The sequence below is a fragment of the Panthera onca genome, chromosome A3 (genome assembly GCF_046562875.1).
Source record: "Panthera onca isolate mPanOnc1 chromosome A3, mPanOnc1 haplotype 2, whole genome shotgun sequence".
Classification (NCBI taxonomy): Eukaryota; Metazoa; Chordata; class Mammalia; order Carnivora; family Felidae; genus Panthera; species Panthera onca.
The window spans coordinates 130376687-130399575 of record NC_138341.1 but is presented as its reverse complement, the minus strand read 5'-3'; positions in this window follow the sequence as shown (position 1 = coordinate 130399575).

Here is a 22889-nt window from a genome sequence, read left to right as displayed (position 1 = left end):
TGAATATCCCACTTATTCTGCCTTTATCATTCTTGTAAGTTACCCGCTTACACTGCATATTTCACATGTCTCATGAATTCCACCTACATCCCATAAGGTTCTTCCTTAGTCATTGTTTATCCTTAACATAGACTGTCACTTGCACCTCATAAGCCACTAGCTCGATGCTTAAAACTTAGGGATTTCATCCACCCCATTTGCTTTCTTGTCTTGTCTAGATTTTCATATACTCAAATAACATACCAAAGCCACATTATAAAAGACCTAAAACGTCATGATGAAGGGGAAAGAAAGAAGCAGGAATAACTAATAGATTAAAAGAGATTGAAAAGAAATGTTAATCCAATACAGTGTTTAAAAACTATTTGAAACAATTGAGGGACGTGAACTGTGGCTGGATAGATACCTGATGATCTCAAGACATTGTCATATATCTTAGATGCAAATGTTATATTTTTAAGTGTGAAAAAATGAAGAGTTTTTATGGTTTTGAAATTCATACCGAAGTATTTATAGACCGAATTGCATGATGTCTGAAGTTCGCTTCAAAATAACCAATGCTTTTCAACTCACATCAACAAAGAGTTCTTCAGCTTACGCTAAGTAGAGCTTTATAAACTGAGAATCATGACTCATTAGGAGATAAATTGATCTGCGGACTTTGGCCAGCACACGTTTCATGACAAACAGAATAGAATGGAATAGAAAACATCAGAGTGAATGGCATTCTATCATCGTAAATTTGGTTCCATGAAACTCTTGTTTCGTGTGTGTGTGTGTGTGTGTGTGCGTGTGTGTGTGTGTGTGTGTGTGTGTGTGTGTGTGTTATGAGCATATGTAGTAAATCACGGTGTAAAATGTAATTCATATCAGGGGTAGCCATTAATGAAGTTTGAAGATCACAGTTGAAAGCAGAATCCTGATCACCGAGGAGCACAGCAGATACAAGAAGACGTGTCTCCACTTTCCGGAAGAGACGGGCACAAAGAGGCAAATAGTGTGGAATGCTACGAGCTCTGTCAGATTCAAGGACCGTGAGAAGACAAAAAGAGGTGCTGAGTAACTCTGGCATGAGCTTCACAGAGCAGGTAATACGTGAGATGTGTGTCGAAGGATGGAAGGAGTGGACAAGGGTGAAAAGCCCATCTCTCGGGGAGGGAATGATTGGCAGGAAGGTGTCAACACGCACGTGGTACATTGAGGCACGTAGTTGGACGAGGCTGTGATCCAGCTGAGAAATAATGACGGCTTGGAGTAGAGCAGTGGTGAAGGAGGGGATTTTAGGCTGTTTCATGCTTCCTAAAACTCGGGTGCTTGTGAGTCATCATCCCCCCCGCCCAGCTCCCCTCCCAAATTCCTTTTCTCTACTAATGAGACGTCCATTTGTCAGATCACAGAGGAGAGCACTCAGATCGCCTCGAGGCCTTATTTTTCGTGGTGGACACTGTCCGCACTCCACACAGATGCCCTCGGGCCCCTTTGACCATCTCCGGGAACATGCCTTCTGGATTATGGGTGCTTTAGCTTTTAGACCGTCCCCTGCTACCCTCTTTGGAAGACTGCTCTCTGACTAAGGAAAGCAGGATGTTCTGGAAGGTACATCCCACACGACAGCCCTGAGCCAATGACTGGCTGGTTCAGGAGTGGGAAAGCCCAGCTCGCTTGGCTCAAATGCGGATCGACTTGGAGGTGTAACTTCTATCCCAGGGATCCTCTGTGGGGTCGGACTTCAGCTACCCTCCGGGGAACTTTGCCTGAAATCGCGCGTTTACTGGTTCCTCCTGGGAGCCCATGCCTCATAAGTCACTTTTACATGAACTCTCATCTCAGGGTTCTGCTCCGGTGGAAGTGGGACTAATACACGTACGTCCCGTGTAGAAAGAGTCACACAGTTCCTCTGACCCGCCAGTTTCTAATCACAGCAACCCATATTAGATATATATGTAAATAGTTATTACATTTTAATCTGTACTTTTAAATTAGTATTATAATCATCTATATTAAATTTATTGATATAAGTTATTATCATTAATAATATAAATATTATTTTATAATTATTGATAGTTATAGTTTTATACGTATCATACTACTGTGTCTGTGCTATCATCCAGGCACTGCTGTGTTCGACTTAAAGTCGTCCTCCATTAATTTGTCTTGAAACACCATTTTTACGAGGTCACCTTGTTGATCAAAACCTTCCAGTGGCTCCCAATCACTTAAAGGAGTTTTTCCTTAGGCTTGAGTAGTTTCCTTTGTAAGGGAAATATATATATACACACATACACATACATATATATATGCATATGTAACATACATATATATGTATACACACACACACACACACACACACACATATGTATTCTCATGGACTCTCATTATAATTTAATTTCATACGTATAAACATAAACCTAGTGAGAAACTCCTTAAACTGACAGCTTTGATAGGACTACAAATCCAGAATAAATTTTCAAATGATATTCAAGTACAACCGCAAAACCAATAAAATTTAAATTCCCAGCATTAATTTAATGTGACAGATGATGTTATTTGGCTGGAACAAAATCTCTGATATTTGGTTGAATAGGAGAAGGATGTAACCTCAGGGTTGTTTACTTAATCTGTTTCTGTATTTCAACTTCAGTAATACCAACGCAAGGAAGAGCCGTGGTCAGAAGCGTGTGTCTAAAATTGTATCAATCACGGACATTTTTTATTTCTAGTTCAGGATAACCGGAACCAAAAGCCTGCCGAAGAGTAATCCTCGTATGCCAGTTATATTGAGGCGTAGATTAAGAACTCCGCAGAACTGTTTCGTTCAGTTACAGATAATGTGAGCGCTGTGTTGGAATGGAAATAGTCATGAAATGCTTTGGGATCAGGATCAGGCTAGGTTCTCTCAAAAGCAAACCTGAGACAAAGATTTGGAACAGGGGTTTGTTTGGGAAGTGATCTTAGTAAGCCCCGGTAAGCAATGTAGGGAGATGGTACAGAAGGAAGGGAGGCCAATAGACCATACACTGATAAGCAGGTTACTGTGATAGGCGAATAGAGCTCAGGGCCCCTGGAACCACAGAATTAACCCCCCAGGAGGTAGAGGAGACGGGGGTATTTATCCCCCCAATGCCCCTTTGTCATTGTGGATGACTGCTCCTCACATTAACTCCCGAACACAACCGGTCTGCCCCAAGCACACAGGTGCCAAGAGAAATCTCCTAGGGAAAGACTCAGAGGTACCTGTAGCTGAACACCTAGGCACACGCAAGAACACTAAGTGTCATTCGGATGTGAATGGGACACCAACAGCATCTGCCTCCAGAGCTGATTATTTCTTCGTTGGGTTTTAATAAATAGCTCTACTGTCCAATACCGAAGGGTTTCACGTTGGCAAGTTTCGTAACGGGATCGGCTCAGCTGGGTAGGACGCGCACCCTGTAAGGGAAGTCTGGTATGTCCAGCCTACTGGATGCGGTGTGCAGATTCAATTTCCAAAACCTTCCTCAACGCGACAACTGCGAGATTTTGATGCGTTTCAGCAGCTGTGCTATTATCTAGCCTCCACGTGGCAAGACCATCACGAGATAGTATGTATACACTTATTGGGCTGGTTTTCCATCATGTGCTCACGATTTTTTTCTCATTATCACCAAGATTTAGAAAATAAAAAATGAACTATCCTGGAGAACTTCAAAACCCCTGAAAATAAGAGCAAGGAACCCCAAGGTGGTGTGGGAGGAGGGATGGAAAGACAGTCCACTGACCCTGGTAAGAGCAAAACTGACCTACTGAATGAAAGTCTAGAGAGCCTGAAATTTATGACCTGTTGAAGGCTTTCTTTAAGCTTCCTTCATAAAACCTTCCGTAGTCAAACGAGCTACTAACAACGCAACGAGCACACCTTGTGCTTATCACCTACAAGACTCATAGCTTCCAGCCTTCCCAGAATTCATCTGGACCTATGTCCTACGTAAAGGCGAGGCCTTCCCAGGTCGCCCTGCCTCACAACAAACTCACGACTCCTAGCTCTCACTTGCCAGTCAACCACAGGCTGCATTCTCATATCTGCATGCTAAAATTTGTTTTTATTTGTTAACACTTCATGTTAACATTTCCTACCGCATATCCCCAACTAGGCTCTGCTGTCTACCATGAGCCTGAGCCAACATGGCTCCATGGAAGGGCGTAGATTCCGTAATTTACTCTCCTGCTCATGGATGTGGGCTCCGCTATGTAAGTCGTGACCTTGAGCCTCTCTTTCTCCATCAGTAAAGGAGAGACCCAGCACCTTCCTCACGGTGTGGTTGCGTGGTAAATATACGAAAGCATGGTGCAGAGCGCTTACATACAGCAGGTGCCCAATAAACAGGAGTTCCCTTTCTTACTTCGCAAACTTTTGTTTTCATGGCACAGTTCTTTCCAACAGCCTTGAAAAACCCCCAGCATCGTCCCGAAGTTCTGGCCCTCGCGACGAGTTGAGAGACCGTCAGTTCCGCTGTGATTTGCTAATAATCCAAACAGCCTGAAAACACATTTTTATAAGACACTGTTCTGGGGAGAGAACATCTGGATCTCTCTCATCTGTCTCTTAAAAATTATCCTGCCTGTGCCCATAGAAAGCTAAGGAATTGATAAGGAGATTCTCATGGCCATAGTTACATTTTGTTTATAAGAAACATCTTTATTTGGCTGAAACAGATGTTCCACTAAGAAATTTTTGCCAGTGCACACCCTATCCCAGATGCATGTTATTGATTTACATGGAGACAGTGGCCACGTAGCCAAGGACTGTGCAAACCTTGGTCTTTCCTCTTCATGGGAAAGTAGAATTAAGAAATTTGATTTCCACGACCCTGACAACCAATGGCAAGTAAGGATTCTATGAAGCAGACACAGTAATCATTCATGCTTTCTTTGATTTGTTTGCCTTTGTTACCTAATATAGATTGTTGAGTTTTGCCTCATTTTAGCCTTATTTCTTTTTTTTTTCTCCCAATGTTTACTTATTTTTGAGAGAGAGAATGAGGGGTGGATAGAGACAGGGGAAGACAGAGGATCTGAAGAGGGTTCCATGCTGACAGCAGAGAACCACTGTGGGGCTCAAACTCACAAACCATGAGATCAGGACCTGAGCCAAAGTCAGACGCTCAACAGACTGAACCACCCAGCTGCCGCATAGCCTTATTTCTACGAGACCCGGCCCCAGGGTGGTATCCCAAACAACCCACTCCTCCTCACACCGAGGTACACTGAAGACAAACATTTAAAGCTCATTTGTGCTGGGGCACCAGGGCGGCTCAGTTGGTTGAGCATCCGACTCTCGATTTCGGCTCAAGTCATCGGCTCCAGTCCCGCATCAGTTTCCGCACTGAGCATGGAGCCGGCTTAAGATTCTCTCTCTCTCCCACTGCCCCTCTCCCCTGCTCGCGCTCTCTCATGCTCTCTCTCTAAGAAAATAAAAACTAAAATGTCATTTGTGTTCTTTGAAGGCACGATAATAAAATCACAATTAATATCGGTCAACTTTTAAGAGAAAGTTTCTCCTTGCACAAGTGAGATTTTAAATCTGTAATACACGACGGTCTCCTATTTTTGTGTGTGTGACGAAAACCAGCAGCAGCAAGAGAAGTCTCCAGGTCACTGAGCATTTATATCATTTGAGTTGCAAAAAGTAAAATAAAATAATAAAAGAAATAAAAGAATAGAATAGAATAGAATAGAATAGAATAGAATAGAATAGAATAGAATAGAATAGAATATCCTTTTCAGTGGGATAAGCCTTTGAAGCTGGGGTTACTATTCCAGACACTTTCCCAATATCCTGTCCCAATGTTCTCCCAAGCCCAGACAAACCATTTTCCAAGGATATGTACTTTGAAAATACGTGGGCTTACACAGTCACCTTTGTTACCAAAGTTTCTGACAGAGCTGGTTCCACCCCGTGGCAGCAATTGTCTCGTTTTTATTTTTAAATAATGCCTGCGCGTTTCTTAGAAAAGTGACGGCAGGTAACAAAATACTCAACACGTAGGTCTATTTGTTTATAGTAACCGAAATTCAGAGGGAGCAGCTCCACCTGTATGCGTCTATCAGCCAGGATCAAGGCTTTGTCTACACCTTGCTTCTTCATTTTTGGAGTATGTGCTTTATCCTCTTGATCGTAACATGGCTGCTGAAGCTGCAGGCATCACGTCTGTGTCCCAGGTAGAGAACAGAGGCAAGAGGCCATAAAGAAAGTGCCAGTCCAGTCTAAATCTTTTTGCAAAATCTCTCCCAGAAACCCTAGTATTTATATCTCATTAGATAAAACTGGGTCAGTTGCCATCCTAGCTGCAAGAGTCTTGGATATGAATGTTTTCAATGGACATATTTCCTCCCCAAAGAAAATCAGAGTTTTATTGGTACCATAAGAAGAGACCAACAAACAACTAGCAGTGTCTATTATATCAGGGTTTATGCATAAGAGTCATCTCTTAGTAGAAAATCACTTCCATTAAAAACACTAAAACTACCTTTTTTTTCTTTCTTTCTTTTTTTTGAGACATGTCTACTCCCAACAGCATCATAAGCACACTTAGCCAAAACATCAAAACAGGGATACTAACTTGATTGAATCGGCAAGCCTCAAACATCAGTGAAATGAACTTTGAATTGCATTGCCTTTCCTGGAGTTATAAATATATCTCTGAAAATATTTAATTTAAATTTTAATAGGTCTTTTCCATCATAGGGCAAGTTCATTCTAGAACCACGTGCATTAAAACCATATCCTCCATTACATCTTATGATCACACTGTCTTTCATTTTAAAATGAGAGCTCTATTCGTCTAAAATGAATGTGGGCTGCCTAAAATCACATCCAAGAAAACAGCCAGCTTCAAGCCACGCTGTTTTTCCTGTTTTCCCCAACTAGATTATTCAATCCATTAGGGAAAGAACCACATCTACTTTGTTCACTGGGGTATCCCAGACACTCAACACAGGATCTGAAGTGTACAAGACAGTCAGTACGTATTTTATTTTAAAAATTGATGTATTTAAAAGAAAAGTATTGTTTTCCTAAAAGCATCATTATTGGAGCTCAAAATAAATTTAAGATACCAGTATAAACGAGAAAACCACCATAATCTTAATCCTCTTAATCTGAAGACAGTAGATAAAATTCAAGGCTAATTTCTGAATGAACAATGACAAATTCTTCATAAACTTGAGGTCCAGGTAAACTTCGGAAACACAAGAAGAATATCGATCTCAAATCAATAGATTGGATCATGCTTTAAAGACTGTAACAACAGTCCCATTAAAACCAGAAGCAGGACAGATAAATAAATGAAGCCTTTGCCTTTGCCAATATTATTAGACTTTTTTTTTCAACCTGGCTAAGAAAATCAGACTTGAAAATAATCATAAGTACAATTATTGGAAATGATAAGGTGAAAGTATTGGACAATTATATGAGAGACTTTCCTAGAAAACTCAAGAGAATCCATTGAAAAGCCATTAGAAATAAAGTTTAATTAAGTAGGTCCGTTATAGAATTAATGTTGAAAATATGCCAGCACTAATCAGAAGATATTGGTGACATAATGTTGATGAATAATGCAGACTTTAACACATATGTACACACACAGATGTCTACCTCAACCTTGAAGTAAGAGTGGAAATGGGTTTATAGAGGTAGATGTTAAGGAAATTATTTCAGCTCACTAATGTTAGCCAAACAGCATTAAATTAAGAAATCCCTGCTGCTTTTCACCGGGAGCAGTCTGGAGAGCAGCCCATGTGAGAAGACGTCATCAGAATAATCAAGTTGGCGTGTGCACGATTGGCATCTGCGGCCCAGGGGCCCCTATTTGAAGCCACCAGTCCTTTGCGCACGGTACCTTAATACATGCGCATTTCAGTCTGTGCTCACGCCCATCACACATTCTACCCTAGTTTCACTTCTCCGAAACAATGACCATAGGCTTTGTCAAGTTGTCCTTCCAAAGTGGATTTTGTAAATGGCACGTACCCTTAGTTTACGAGAGGGCATCCTAAATCCACCCTCGAAATCAGGTTTAAATCAATCCAGACCAAGAGTCAAAAAGTTAATTTTATTTTCATCGATATATCAAAGCTTGAGAGGAAATACACTAAAACATTTATAATGGGATTAGAGCTTTTTGTTTGTTTTTATGCTTTTATATTATCAAATTTTTTTTACAACGAACAGGCATGACTTCTAGAGTTGTTTTTTTTTTAATCTTGATCCATCCTCTTCCCTTGTCCTTCATTTCTTATCTCTCAGTCGATCTTGCCAGGGTGCGTGTCAAATCCCAAATCTTCCAAATAACGTCTCACGTCTGTCTGGCACTTTGCGGCTACCAACCTGGTCCAAGGCCCTGTCGTTTCCTTCCAGGGTAACGCTAATAAACTCTTGATTCACCTCCCAAGCAATCTAGTTCTTCAGCCAATATAGGTCAAAGGAGACCTTACAAGGGATCTCGGTGTGAACGACAGGAAGTAGGCACAGAGTAAGTGGACAGAACGATGAGCAGAGGAAGGGCCGGCAGCTCCGCCATGAGACGGACTGTGAGACCAGGAGAGCGGCCAAGACCTATTCAGTCCCAAGGCCGAGCCACATTCATTGTCCTAATTAATTCCCTGTTTCCTAGCTTAATTTCAATACATCTCTGAGCCCAGTGAAAAGAATTAGGCAATGAGCAAAGACCAGACATTCTTGAAATAAAACAGTAATAAGCGAGCACCAAGACTAAAATGTGGTGACAGTTTACTACTGGATCTGAACACACATGCCATCAACAACTGTAACATATATAAGAATTTAGTGTACAATTAGGCAAGGTCCAAGGCCCTTGGACCAAGGCGTCAATCAGTGTGACGTTATAAACTATCCAATAAATGTGGCTAATTGGAGAGAGGAAGAAATTTCAAGTTAAGTCCACTCAATAAAACCAGTCTGAGATTTTTTTTTTAACTTCCCATTTAATTGATTGCATTTATTATTAAATGCATAATTGTCTGACTTAATTAATTAAAAGGATACATGTGAAAAACTGCCATAATTAAAATTAAAGGCAAAGTGCCAGGTATTCAGTGGCATTGCAAGAGATATAATAATGGTTCTGATCTTAACAGAAAGCATACTCTTATCATCAGCAAGAAAAAGAATGCATCCCTTTGGAAAAGGAGCAAAGAACATGAACAGGCAACTCACAAAAGAAAAAAAACATATGTGGCAAATAAACATGAGAAAAGCTCAACTTTAACTGTAGTCGGTCATTGCTAAGATCAAAGAAGGTGAATAAAATTGGCAAATATGAACAAAAAAGTTGATATTTATGGCTATGGAGCATGCCACCCTGAGACAAATATTCACGCTCTGTTAGTAGAAGCATGAACTGAAACTATAATTCAGTATCCCTGTTCTTAAAACATACTAAAATATTTACATCCTAGAAACTTATGTGTGTGCAACACACAGAAGGACTTATTTACAAGGACATTTATTACTTATAATAGTAAGAACCTGGCAACAATCAACAAATTAGTTAATGACAACATTTGAAATATCCTGTCTAGATACCATATGGTTTCACTCTTATGTGGATCCTGAGAAACTTAACAGGAACCCATGGGGGAGGGGAAGGAAAAAAAAAAAAAAAGAGGTTAGAGTGGAAGAGAGCCAAAGCATAAGAGACTCTTGAAAACTGAGAACAAACTGAGGGCTGATGGGGGGTGGGAGGGAGGGGAGGGTGGGTGATGGGTAGTGAGGAGGGCACCTTTTGGGATGAGCACTGGGTGTTGTATGGAAACCAATTTGACAATAAACTTCATATATTGAAAAAAAAATGAAATATCCTGTCTATTTAATGACACTGGAAAATTATTATGAATAAGTTGCTAAATTTTAAAAACAGTGCATAAAATAACAAAGTTAACATGATGCCAATCCCATTAAATTTTATGCATTTCCATGAAGACAGACAAGCGCCTGGCTAGAAATACAATATTAATAATGGCTACTTGGTGGTATTATGAGTGAAAATTATTGCATTCTTCCTGTTTTTTTCTGTTTTCCTAATTTTTCATAAAACTACTGCATGCTCATAGTAAGCTAGAAAAAAGCACCATAACTACACACATGTATGTATATATGCATGTACGTGGGTGGGTGGTGTCCTAAAAACTAATAAAAAGGATTGTCAATAATGGTTTCATAGAGAATAATAATGGTATTTTTTTAAAAATCAGGTTTGTTAAAACTCCCTCCCACACTCTGCCTTCTCTTATTTTAAAATAAATTCTGGGGGAGGGGGAGCGCCTGGGTGGCTCAGTCAGTTGAGTGTCTGACTTCAGCTCAGGTCATGATCTCACAGTTTGTGAGTTCAAGCCCCACGTCGGGCTCTGTGCTGACAGCTCAGAGCCTGGAACCTGCTTCGGATTCTGTGTCTCCTTCTATATACATTCCTCCTCCGCTCCTGCTCTGTCTTTCAAAAATAAATAAAAACTTTTAAAAATACAAAAAACAAACAAACAAACAAACAAACCAGGGCACCTGGGTGGCTCAGTCTGTTAAGCATCCAACTTCATCTCAGGTGATGATCTCATGGTTCATGGGTTTGAGCCCACACTGGGCTCCATGCTGACAGTGCAAAGCCTGCTTGGGATTCTCTCTCTCTCTCTCTCTCTCTCTCTCTCTCGTACACACACACACACTCTCTCTCTCAAAATAAATAAACTTTTTAAAAAAGTTCTGCTCTATTCCAATTGTGGAAAGTCGTATTGGGTCATCTGTCTGCATACTCCTGCGTGCACTGCCTGGCACATAGTGGGTCCTCATAAGTACTCACAGTAGGAATGAATGGCTGCCACAGTACAAATGAGGACAGGGTCTTCCAACCTTTTAATGATCTTTTTCTTGACACAATTTAGAATCCATCTAAACAAACTATCGGTCTTGCTGTTTAACTACTTTTAGAAATGTCTTAATATTAACTACTCTAAAAACAAAAATCATTATTTTTGACAGATGCTCTCTAAAATTTAATTGGTTTAACACCTATAATCCCATATAGCAAGTTAATTTACTTAGCTACTTGGGGGCACATTTTGCAATTAATTCTTTCCAGTGAGTTCACCATGATGTTCATTGCTTGAATCTAGATGATTCATAAGAGCATCGTTGAGATTTTCTACAGCTGCACTGGGTGAAAGCAACACCTATGGTGAAATTTTTCCAAAATTACCTTGGCCCTGCTCTATAAAGTGGGAATTTCAGGAATTAATTGATCAATCATTTATTTGTAGAGAAGGTACCAGAAATAATGTTTCTTTTATGGTTTCTGGATTCAAAACCTCTGCTCCCAAGCCAAGGTTACAAACCAATTTTTCTTTCTTTCTCTATTTCTTTCTTTCCTTCCTTCCTTCCTTCTCTTTCTTGCTTGTTTTATTTCAAATTTAAATGTTTACATTATTTGTAATCTCCGTTGGTGTACAAATTTGAGGTATAAATCCAATTAAATGTTTTCTTCAAAGCCCCCATACCATTGTTGAATAGTTTCAACTTCCCACCCCACTCCCATCTGAGATCACATTCTACTAACCTAGAATACAATGTCCCCCATCTCCCGGTAACAGCCTGTGAGGCTAAATGAATGAATGGTAGTTATCAACCACTTTTAAAGCATGCTCAGAATGTTAACAAAGCTGCAACGTGTGCTTTAGAACAGGAGCTGGCAAAGCAGATCTGGCCCACCACCCGTTTTTGCAAATAAAGTTTTACTGGAACATAGCCACACCCACTCATTTCTGCCTTCTGCACACTGAAGGCAGCAGTGAGTAGTTTCAACAGAGACCACACAACCTGCAAAGCCTCAAACGTTTACCACCTGACCCTCTTCAGAAAAAGTTTTCCAGCTCCTGCTTTGAAATTTGCAGAGCACTTGAACCTGCCTCGACTCCACAAAAGCCACAATCATCTAATGAGCGTATCATCCCCCATTTCAGCCGTAAAGAACACAAGACTTGGGAGGATAAGCAGCTCGTGAGGGGCAGACCCAGGGTCCAACCCAAGTCCGGTGAGCAACTATCTACAGATGTCTCTTCTACCATTTATACTACGTTTTGTAGTTTCCAAAGCCTTTGCACATACCTTCGTCCTCTGGATATTTCCAATAATTCTGTGAAGAAAAGCTGCGTCCCCTTTTATAGATGTCAAAACTGAATTCCAGAGAGGGTAAAGAAAATCCTGACGTGCTCGTCGCTCTTAGGTCTCTGAACCTCAGTCTCGACAAAAAAGATCTACTGTCTCTCCAATAGCTCGTGGCTGCTGATCTCAAGGCAAATCCTGGCTGCACCACCCAGAACACCCCAAGCATCCAGCTACTCTTTAGCTAGTGCTCATATCGCTATCTTTTTTTAATGTTGATAATGTATCAAAAGAAAACAAAATTAAGCCTAAGAAAGGGAGAAAGAAAATAGGAGGAGGGACGGCAGATCCTCAAAGTCAGATTTTTAAATACGATTAAATTAAATACATACGTACTCTTCAAAGCAAAGAGGAATCTTTTGAAAGGAAGAATTGGAAGAGGGGCACTGAATTTCTCCCAGCTTGGGATGCCCACTAGTGCTGATGTAAATCCCTCCCTAGTAAATTCCAGCTAAATTACACAAGCGTGTTGCACCCATTTGCTGAATTCACTTTCCCAAGGCAATGCCTGTCTTTTGCAGGAACCAGGAGGGCTCACACAGAGAGCAGAAAGAGGGATATTAAGTGTATTTTTTAAAGCCAACTTTTTAATAAATTATATCCATAATCTCTAAGCAACTCACACTATTCTCCCACAGACTTCATCTCCACTCCACCGGCCCCACTGGCTCAATAAAGTCACCTCTTTCTGTTATTAATAAGGAAGTTCACCTCAGGTACTTCTTTAATTTCCTGTATTTTTTCCAACACAAAGTTAATTTACTTTATCCCTTATCCCAAAAATGATAACAGGGTTTCTATAAAAGTGAACATCCATGATCAAAGAGAATCTTGTATTATAAACAAATGAGTGCAACTGGGCTCCCTTTGAAATATTTTAACTTAATTAAGCTCACACACTTTTGGCAAAGGCTTAAAAACTTGAGAGTGATTGAAGAGCCATTCCAGTTTGGCTGGATTTTCCTTTGAATGTTGGAACAGGGGGAGGATGGTTCACAGGCTTTGCGCCTAAAATGTTGCACTGGTATTATTTTTTTAGCTGCTACTTTGTTAAACAAAAGATATTAGGCAAAAGTGATTTTGTTTGGGCAAAGAGGGAATCGTGACTTAGCTCGGATACAGTGGTAACGACGGGACCCTATACATTGGTGAAAACACACAGAGAACTGTGTGCCTCCAGGAGCTGAATTTTACTATTTGTACGTCGCATCTCTGTGAACCTGACTTTCAAAAATGTTGGATTCTGACTACGCAGGTGAGTTGACAATATCCTCAAATGTTTTTTGAAGCGTTGTCTGTAATGACCAAAATGGAAAAAAAAAAAAAAAAAAGTAACTAGAAGCTACATACATAAATGTTGATAAAGTAGAGAATTTGGTTGATAAAAAAAAAAAAATGACTTCCTATCTGAATATATTCACCTGGAACACTCTGTAAAATATTGTTAAATTGGGGGAGGGGAGCAAACTGCAGAATAATGTCCCAGTGAGAGCAGTACCAGCAGCCCCTGAAGGAGTGGCTCTCATTTAATAAATAATTGTAGAGACGCCTGACTGGCTCAGTCAGGAGAGCATGTGACTCTTAGATCTCGGGGTTGTGAGTTCGAACCTCACGGTGAGTGTAGAGATTACTTCAAAATAAAAATACCTTTAAAAATAATGAAGAGGGGCGCCTGGGTGGCTCAGTCGGTTAAGCGGCCGACTTCAGCTCAGGTCACGATCTCACGTCCGTGAGTTCGAGCCCCGCATCGGGCTCTGTGCTGACAGCTCAGAGCCTGGAGCCTGTTTCAGATTCTGTGTCTCCCTCTCTGTGACCCTCTCCCGTTCATGCTCTCTCTCTGTCTCAAAAATAAATAAAAACGTTAAAAAAATTTTTTTAATAAATAAATAAAAATAATGAAGAAATAAAGAAAAAGAAAGGAAGGAACTAAGGGAGGGAGGGAGGGAGAAACCGGGGCACAGGGATGCAAGACGAGGGTCCAGCCCCTCTCTGCTGATGAAATCCGAAGGCAGAGAGACAAGCGGTAATGAAGCAAGAAAGGAACTCATTTCATGAGGCCAGTTCTGGGAAAACCGCAAAGTAGTGGCTCAAAAGACTGCCTCCAAAGGGCTGAAAATACGTCCAGGTTTACATAAGGAAACTGGGGGGCAAAGGTGGGTGGGTACGTGCAGGGAAGCAGTGCAAATCACACCAAACATTGTCTTACAGTCAATCACTGGCAGGGTCTTGCTGGCTCAGGGCAGACCCTTTTGCTTGAGGGGGTAGTTTCGGTTCCCATCAGGGGAAGCTTTGCCCTCAGGATCTCCCCGCGGGGCCAAGAGACGAGCTGGAAAGAAGAACCCAACCAGAAAGTTGGAGATCAAAATGGAGGCAAAGTCCTCTTTCATAAATGGGGGGGGTGGGGGAGGGGAATCTTGGTAAGATTGACAGTAACTGACATTTACTGACCACTTCAATGTGCCAGGCATGATTCTAAGCATTTTACAAGTATTATCTCATTTAGTTATCATAAAAACTCTATGAAGTAGGTAGGACAGGTCCACTGTCTCTCATTCAGGTTTTGTTTTTACCTGAATCTTTCAGGCCCAGAAATGTTTTGAAAATCAGATTACTTTAAATCTTAGAAAAAAAGAAAATGCGGTTCTGTGTCGGCTATTTATGGCTGTGAAACAAAATACCCAAAACTTGGTGGCTTTAAAACAGAAAACATTTGGGGTGCCCGGGTTGCTCAGCTGGCTAAGCATCCAACTCTTAATTTCAGCTCAGGTCATGATCTCTCAGTCATGGGATTGACCCCTGCATCAGGCTCCACATTGAGCATGGAGCTTGCTTAAGGTTCTCTCTCTCCTTTTCCCTCTGCCCCTCCCCTGCTTGGGCTCTCTAAAAGAAAAAAGAAAACATTTATTCTCTCACAGATCTTAAGGTCCACGAATCAGAGTGTGGCTTAGCTGGTGTCTGTGCCTCTTGGTTACGCTCAGGATGTCGGCCAAGGCTGTGGTCTCATCTGAAGGCTTGACCAGAGGTAATAGGGAAACTGCTTCAGCCCCACCCACACAGTCGTGGCTTGCCTCAGTTCCTCACCACTTGAATTTTTCTACCAAGATACCTCACAACATGGCAGCCAACTGCCCCCCCTCCCCAGGGCAGGTGATCCTAGAGAGAACACCCAAGACGGAAGTGACATCCCATCTAATCTAACCTCAAAAGTGGCATTCCACTACCTCTGCCATTTTCTATGTGTTGGAAGCAAATCAAGAAGTTCAGCCCACATTCAGAGGGAGAGTTTACAAACGGGCATGAATGTCAGGCGATAGGGGATCTGGGAAGCCACCTTGGAGCCTGCCTTCTCCAGAAGCACATAGCATGGATTACCGGATGCCCACAGCAGAGTCTGGGACAGCACCTTAAAAGAAAGAAATTGATATTTCTGCATCAAAACATTTGAATGTCAGTTTAGGTCAGATTTGCTTCCAAATGAGTTATGAAAATCTTTAGGTTTTCAGAGCCTTTTGGGTTCAAATTATGGGAGAGAGCCTGGATATCAATGCTATTGCCTTCTACTTTACAGATGATGACACCAAGACCCAGGGAGGTTAAGCAGGTGTATATACGTTTGCGTAGCTTTGCATGAGCCCAGACAATAGGCTCATGTACATCAATCACTTAGTGTTCTCAGAACAATGAGAATAATGAGCACAGGGGCTTTTATACATGTCTCCGTGACTTTCCTTTTTACAAAATCATTCAGTTAGTACTCTTAGTTTTTAAATGAATAGAATAGATTAATTTTTAGAAGAATAAAATAGCATTTCTCCCATAAGGTAAGGAATTTACGTGTTACAAGAGTCAAAGATCTTATGCCGTGTTATGCTGGATTCTAATGCGCCGGGCTGTTTGCGCCCTGTGGTATCACAAAAAGGAAAGAATTAAAGAAAAAAGTGAGAATAACAGAACAAGACGAACAAAAAGTGTAATCAGTTAGATGAATTTCTTCAGCTTACCTATAGATGGCAGTAGTCGGGGGACACACATGAGCCTGCAGTTTTAGAAAATGCCTTGATACATATGTGAGTGTATGAGGGAGAATTCCGGTTTGATACGGTTTTGATGTAAGTTAATGAAAACCACTGCATCATTTAAAGGTTGGCCAACCTTGACTAGAACTCAAATGCCAGTCAGGCTGAAACTTTATTTCTGCCTCTTAACTCATTCTCTCTCCTGGTTTGCACTGATTCCTAATCAGAATTTTGAGCATGTATTAAATATTGTAGGAGGGAGGGGGGGGGGGGTAGCCCTTTACTTTAGACTCTGCGTTTTTTTGCGACCTGTTTAAACAGATAAAAACTGACTTTAATAACTGCAAGCAATATCAGATATACTAAACGGCCCTGCTTCTGATTCTGTATATGTTTAACAAATTAAACATTTTGTCTTTATGACCAAAAGTAAAGTGCTTAGCAAGGCAAGCTGAGAAATTCATACGCTCTCCTTTAAGGGGTATGAATAAGCCAAAACGTCACTGGCTTCTGCTGTAATATTGTAACTTTCATTGTAAAACCTCAATTCCAAATGCATTCATGTCAGAATCCGAAATGGCTTTGAGACTATGACACGGGGAAAAAAAAAAAAATGTTTTAAGCACATTAAGGAGCCGAGACAGAAAAGGGAACCCGTAGCAATTCCAAAAGGGCAGCCAACACTGTCTTGTCATGACTCAGCCTCCCACTAGGTGGCGATGCTTTTCAACTGCTATCCGAGATATGGATGGATGGATGGATGGATGGATGGATGGACAGATAGACAGACAGACTTCATATGTATATATGAAGTAAAATAGGCTTTTCCTGACATTGACGATATGGCTGTTGTTGACCTCAAAGAGCTCATTAGTCCTAACCATCATGAACCACCTCTTTTCCCAAGGGGGAAGGATTCCTGGGTTGGTTCACTTTTAGCAGCCCATTTTTAAGTGTTACATGGGAGGAGATTAACAGTAAGAGCCAACAATTTACTGAGATGGTGTGGGGATGGTGTGGTAGTAAAGAATGTAGATTCTAGACCCAGACCGCCTGGGTTCAAATTCCAACTCTGCTCCTTACGGCTGTGTTACCTGGGGGCAAATTACTTGACCTCTCTGTGTCTCCATTCCCTCATCTATAAAACAGAGGCAGTCACAGTAGCTAACTCCGAGATCTGATGGGAAGCTTAAATGGATTGGTCTAAGTAAGGTCCTCAGAACGGTGCCTAGCACGAAGCAAGCAGGACTTAAGAGGCGGCTACCAACCCTATGAACACCCCGAGAATGCATGCCTGCCGTATTTGACTGAATCTGGTCAACAATACTGAGAGTGGTTTGATCTATCGGACCCATTTTACAGATAAGGAAACCAATGCCAAGTAAGTGAAATGAATTTCCCAAGGTCTAAGTTAATGGCAGGGCTAGAACATGAATCCACATCTACCTACTCTAAACCCATGTTCCTAACTGCTAGAATATATCATACCGGCCAAATATTATAAGCAATAAAAAGCAAAAAAAAAAAAAAAATGTATACAGTTCAAACTAAGAGATAATAGCAACTGTTCTCCCAAAAAACATGTTTTTCTCTTTGTCTTCCCCTCTCCAACATAATCCTATTTCCTTTCCTTTACATGATTAACCCCCCCCAAAAGTAAACTTTTGCCTTTACATTTATTTCTAAACCAGCAGGCAGTATCTATAACCTAAATCTTTAAAAATTCTTGAGATACGGTTTTGAGATGAACTTAAAAGATCCCACTAAAAAAGGTTAGATTATTTAAAAGTGGAGAAAAGATGATTCCTCAATTCTGCACCAGGATAAAAATAGAATTCGAAGTTCTCTACCCAAAAAACTCTACCAACCTTCCAACTGCTGGTTTTTTCCCTGTCTGTCCTTGAAATGACCTTGGTTTAATTACCTGCATCTCAATGAATGAATCTACATAGGAAGTGAAGGTTAATTAATGAAGGATCATTTCTTTTGCTAAGCCCACCAGGCAGTGGCTGACAGCAAGAGCCGACCACGCGGTATTATCCTATATCTCATTAGAAATGGTCAGATTGATGTGCTCACTCTGCACCAGGAAAACAAATGACAATAGTTGACCAACAATGGCCAATTGCGCTGAGCAATCACAAAGCTTCCTGCCTGTACCTCTAACCTTAGGTAACACCGCTCTTGAACTCACAGAATCCAAAATACCAGAAATGCAGAGATCACATTCTAATGAGGCTTAGAGATTTGCATGCCAGTTGCATATTAATATTCACATAACTTCTATACCATAATATTTCATACATTCCTTGTTTTCATGTTTTTTTTTTTTAAACTGGGTCGTTCTTGGGGCGCCTGGGTGGCTCAGTCGGTTAAGCGTCCAACTGCAGCTCAGGTCATGATCTCACGGTTGGTGAGTTCCAGCCCCGCGTCGGGCTCTGTGCTGACAGCTCTGAGCCTGGAGCCTGCTCCAGATTCTGTGTCTCCCTCTCTCTCTGCCCTGCTCATGCTCTGTCTCACTCTGTCTCTGTCTCTCAATAATAAATCAAAAGTTAAAAAAATAAAAAATAAAAAAGCTGGATCGTTCTAGAACAGGGTTTATGAAGCTCAGCACTAATCACTTTTTGAATTAGATAAATTTTTGGTATAAGCAGCTGTCCTGTGCAATGTGGGATATTTAGCAATGTCCCTGACTTCTATCCACTGGATTCAGTAGCACCCCTCCCCCAGTTGTGACAACCAAAATTGTCTCCAGACATTGCTAAATGTCCCTACAAAACTTCTCAGGTGCAAAACTGTCCCTACTGAGAACCACTGATCAAGAAAAAATATAGTTTTAGGGATACCTGGGTGGCTCAGTTGGTTGAGCATCCAACTCTTGATTTTAGCTCAGGTCATGATCCCAGGGTCATGGGATTGAGCCCTGAGTCAGGGATTCTGACTGTTTGGGATTCTCTCTCCCTCCTTCCCTCCCTCCCTTTCTTTCTCTCTCTCTCTCTCTCAAAAAAAAAAAAAAAAAAAAAAAAAAGGAAAGAAAAGAAAAAACATAGTTTTAGACTTTGAGGCTTCTCATGTTGAAATAATTTCAGACTTATGGGGGGGATTTTCAAAAATAGTATACCTGTATCCTCTTTACCCAGACTTTTCAAATATTTCCATTTTACACAACCATAGTCCAATTATGAAAAGCAGGAAATCAATGTTGATATAATAGTATTAGGTAGTTTATAGGTCTTACTCAGATATCACCCGTGTCTCACCAATGTGCTTTTCCTGATCACAAATTGCATGTAATCGTCATGGTACCTACAGTTTCCTCAAATCTGTGACGGCTCCTAGGTCTTTCTTTCATGACCTTGATATGTTTGATGAGCACTGATGCATTATTTTTGTAAAACATTCCTCAGTGTAGCTTTGTCTCGTGTGCTTTCATGACTAGATTGGAGTTACGCCTTTTTGCCACGAGTGCCACGTTAGTGTTGTGTCCTTCCCAGTGCGTCATGTCATGAGGTACGTGATGTGCTATTAATTTGGATCGCTTGGTGAGGCAGAGCCTACAATTTCTCCACTGTCAAGTTACTCTTTCCTCCTTTGTATGTCGTAAGGGTCTTGTGGGGAAATTCCCTGAAACTGTGTAAATATCCTCCTCCTCCCCTTAATTTCATCCACAAATGTTAGCATCCGTTGACGCCTCTTGCCTGCGATAATTATTACGGTGGTGTTTGCCAAATGGTGATTTGCTATTTTTGTCATTCGACATTCATCATTGGAGCTCCATTGTAGGCAGTAGCTGTTTCTTTTCCTCCACTTTTTAGTTATTTTTATTTTTATTTTTTTATTTTTTTTAAATGTTTCTTTTTTTTTTTTAATTTTTTTTTTTAACGTTTATTTATTTTTGAGACAGAGAGAGACAGAGCATGAACGGGGGAGGGTCAGAGAGAGGGAGACACAGAATCCGAAACAGGCTCCAGGCTGTCAGCACAGAGCCCGACGCGGGGCTCGAACTCACGGACCGCGAGATCGTGACCTGAGCCGAAGTCGGCCACTCAACCGACTGAGCCACCCAGGTGCCCCCACTTTTTAGTTATTTTTAAAGGAAGTTTTGTCTTACTACCATAACTGAAAAATCAGAATTCAAACAAGTGTTGTGAGGCTAAAAAATAACAGTACAAAATAAATTCAGTGAAAACCATTTATATCAGTTTCTAGCTGGGTGTTGCAGCTTTTCAAGGCTGATGTCTTGTGTCTTTCTGTTAAAGAGCTTAATAGGCGTTAGAAAAGTATTACAAACATATTGGAGTCCAACTGACTTTCTCCTTCATATATAAGCAGAAGGATTGGAAGACAATTAGAAAAGGAATCGCTACATGGTTCAATATTGCACGAGGTCAGATCTAAATAATATCTAAGATTTCATCTTTCTCCAGTGGTCTGTGTCCTGCATTTTGAAAAACACTAGCCAGCTTCTCCCATTTTCTAAAGTGACCGAGGCCCAGAGAAAGTAAATAACCTCTTCCATATTCACTGTTAGAGGATCTTTGCAATAAGGAACAGTAATAACTCAGACAAGCCTAAGAGTACGATGCTGGACGTAAGATGGGCTGGTAGGTGGAGACTGAGTATCAGGGTGCCATAGTGTCTCAGAAAACCCAAGGGCAAGAATGCAGCCAGACCAAGAATGGACAGGAACCTGGGAAACGAGAGTAAGCAGGTCCCATCTCTCATTTCTATTTTCCTCTGTACATACACCTGTGTTATTTTTCTCTCCCTATCTCCCTCTCTTCATCTCACAGCTACCTCCGCTTTTCCATCCAGATAGAAAAATGGAGCAGCCCCAGAACGACCAAGTCTGCTGTGGAAACCATGCTCGGAACCCCTCTGGGTCTCCCTGGCTCCCAATTCTCAACTCCCAAAAGAAGAATCTGATTGGCCCAGCTTAAGGGAGGGGCACGTTCTCAATCCAATCAGTTCGATGAGGGGCAACATCTCGTAATTCAAAAGGAGGGGTAGCCATCGTCGGTTATCCTAAGCAAGTACCACAGGGCAAGCACCTGGATCCAAAGGTCTAGAAAACTGGCTTCTCAATGGCCAATCCAGGTCCTCAAAATAGTGGTTCCCAACATCAGCCATTAATATACTAGGCATCCAAATACCACGGGTCGTATTTTTTTCTTCACACCATTTCTTGAATCGATGCAATGTTTTGTCTTAAAAAAAATAGCATTGAGTCAGGAAACTTATGATAGTATGAGCCTAATTAGGAAAATCGGATATTTTTCTAATACTGATTTAAATCCACGCATGTTACTTAAACCAAGAGTGCACATCCTGTGCCATAGAAAAGCCTCAGTCTTATATGCACCCCTTACTTAGGTAAGAACTGGGTCCTCTATACTTTGGAGTCTCTTCCCTGTTTTCTCTGTCCCCTGCAGCGAGATATTCTATGTTCAAATTGTTCAGACAGTTTTCAATCCATTCCTGCTTTATTCTTCCTAAAATTAAATTATTCTGACTTGAAGAGTTGCACATCATCGAGAAATTGGCTTTTGATGTTTCCCTGAGCCCTTCACACCAACTTTTAAAAAAATAAAGCCTTCTCAGTTTTTTACTCATTTATACCAGTATTGACTTAGTGGGAGATCATCTCAAGGGTAGATTTGGTTCATGTTTCAACCTTGCTTTTAAAGGTCAATGCAGATAAATGCCTTATACAAACTTTAGAAGATCTTACATTCTGGGGATACAAAGATGAGAAGCCCCTGAATCTCGAGGGGGGCTCTCGTATCTCGAGGGGGAATAGAAACCTAAATAAACAATCACAGTGAACAGGATAAGTGTCCCGCATGGGCCCACCAGGTACCCTGCACCCCTCCGCGCCCCCCCCCCAGAAGATGCAGAGTGAAAGGTATGGAAGGGGTGCTGAGTCCATGAAGGGACTGGAAAACCGAGGCACATTGGGGAAACCATTTGTATCAGAGGAAAGAGGAAGCACAAAAGTCTTGAGGCAGGAGCTTGCTTGGAATACCCCCAAGAAAGCTAGGAACTGTCTGTAGCTGGAATAGAGTGAGCGAGGGAGAGAGTGATAAGAGGATGGAATCAGGGAAGCAGTTGGGGGGTGGGATGCAGGTCAGGTGGGACCTTACGGACGACTTTGGCTTTTCCTTGGCCTGAGATGGGAGCTGCTGGGGTTTCTAGACAGAGGAGTGACCTACATTTTAAAAGGCTTCCTTGGGATGCTGTGCAAAGAATAGAGCATAGGGGCCAGCGGTGAAGACAGGGAGCCATTAGATCCTTAAGAATAGACTAGCTGAGTAGTAATGGCGGCTTGGCCTCTGGCTCTATTTTGCAGGTAGCACCGAGAGAATTTCAGAAGACCAGACCTGGGGTGTGAGACAAGGCATGAAGTCAGGCTGCATGTAAAGTTATGACTTGAGATACTGAATGGGTAGAGTTTGTAGCCACTGGAGCTGGCTGGTGGGAGGCTGGCAACCAGGGGTTTCATTCTGGACATGTCACGCTTCAGGGGCCAATGAAATGCATCCACGTGGGGATATCAAGAGGCCAGTTGGAAACACGATGCTGGCGTTCAGGAGAAAGCTCCACACCAGATCTATTGGGCAGGGTAGACACAATTAGTTCAATACCTGGCATATAGTAGGAATTCA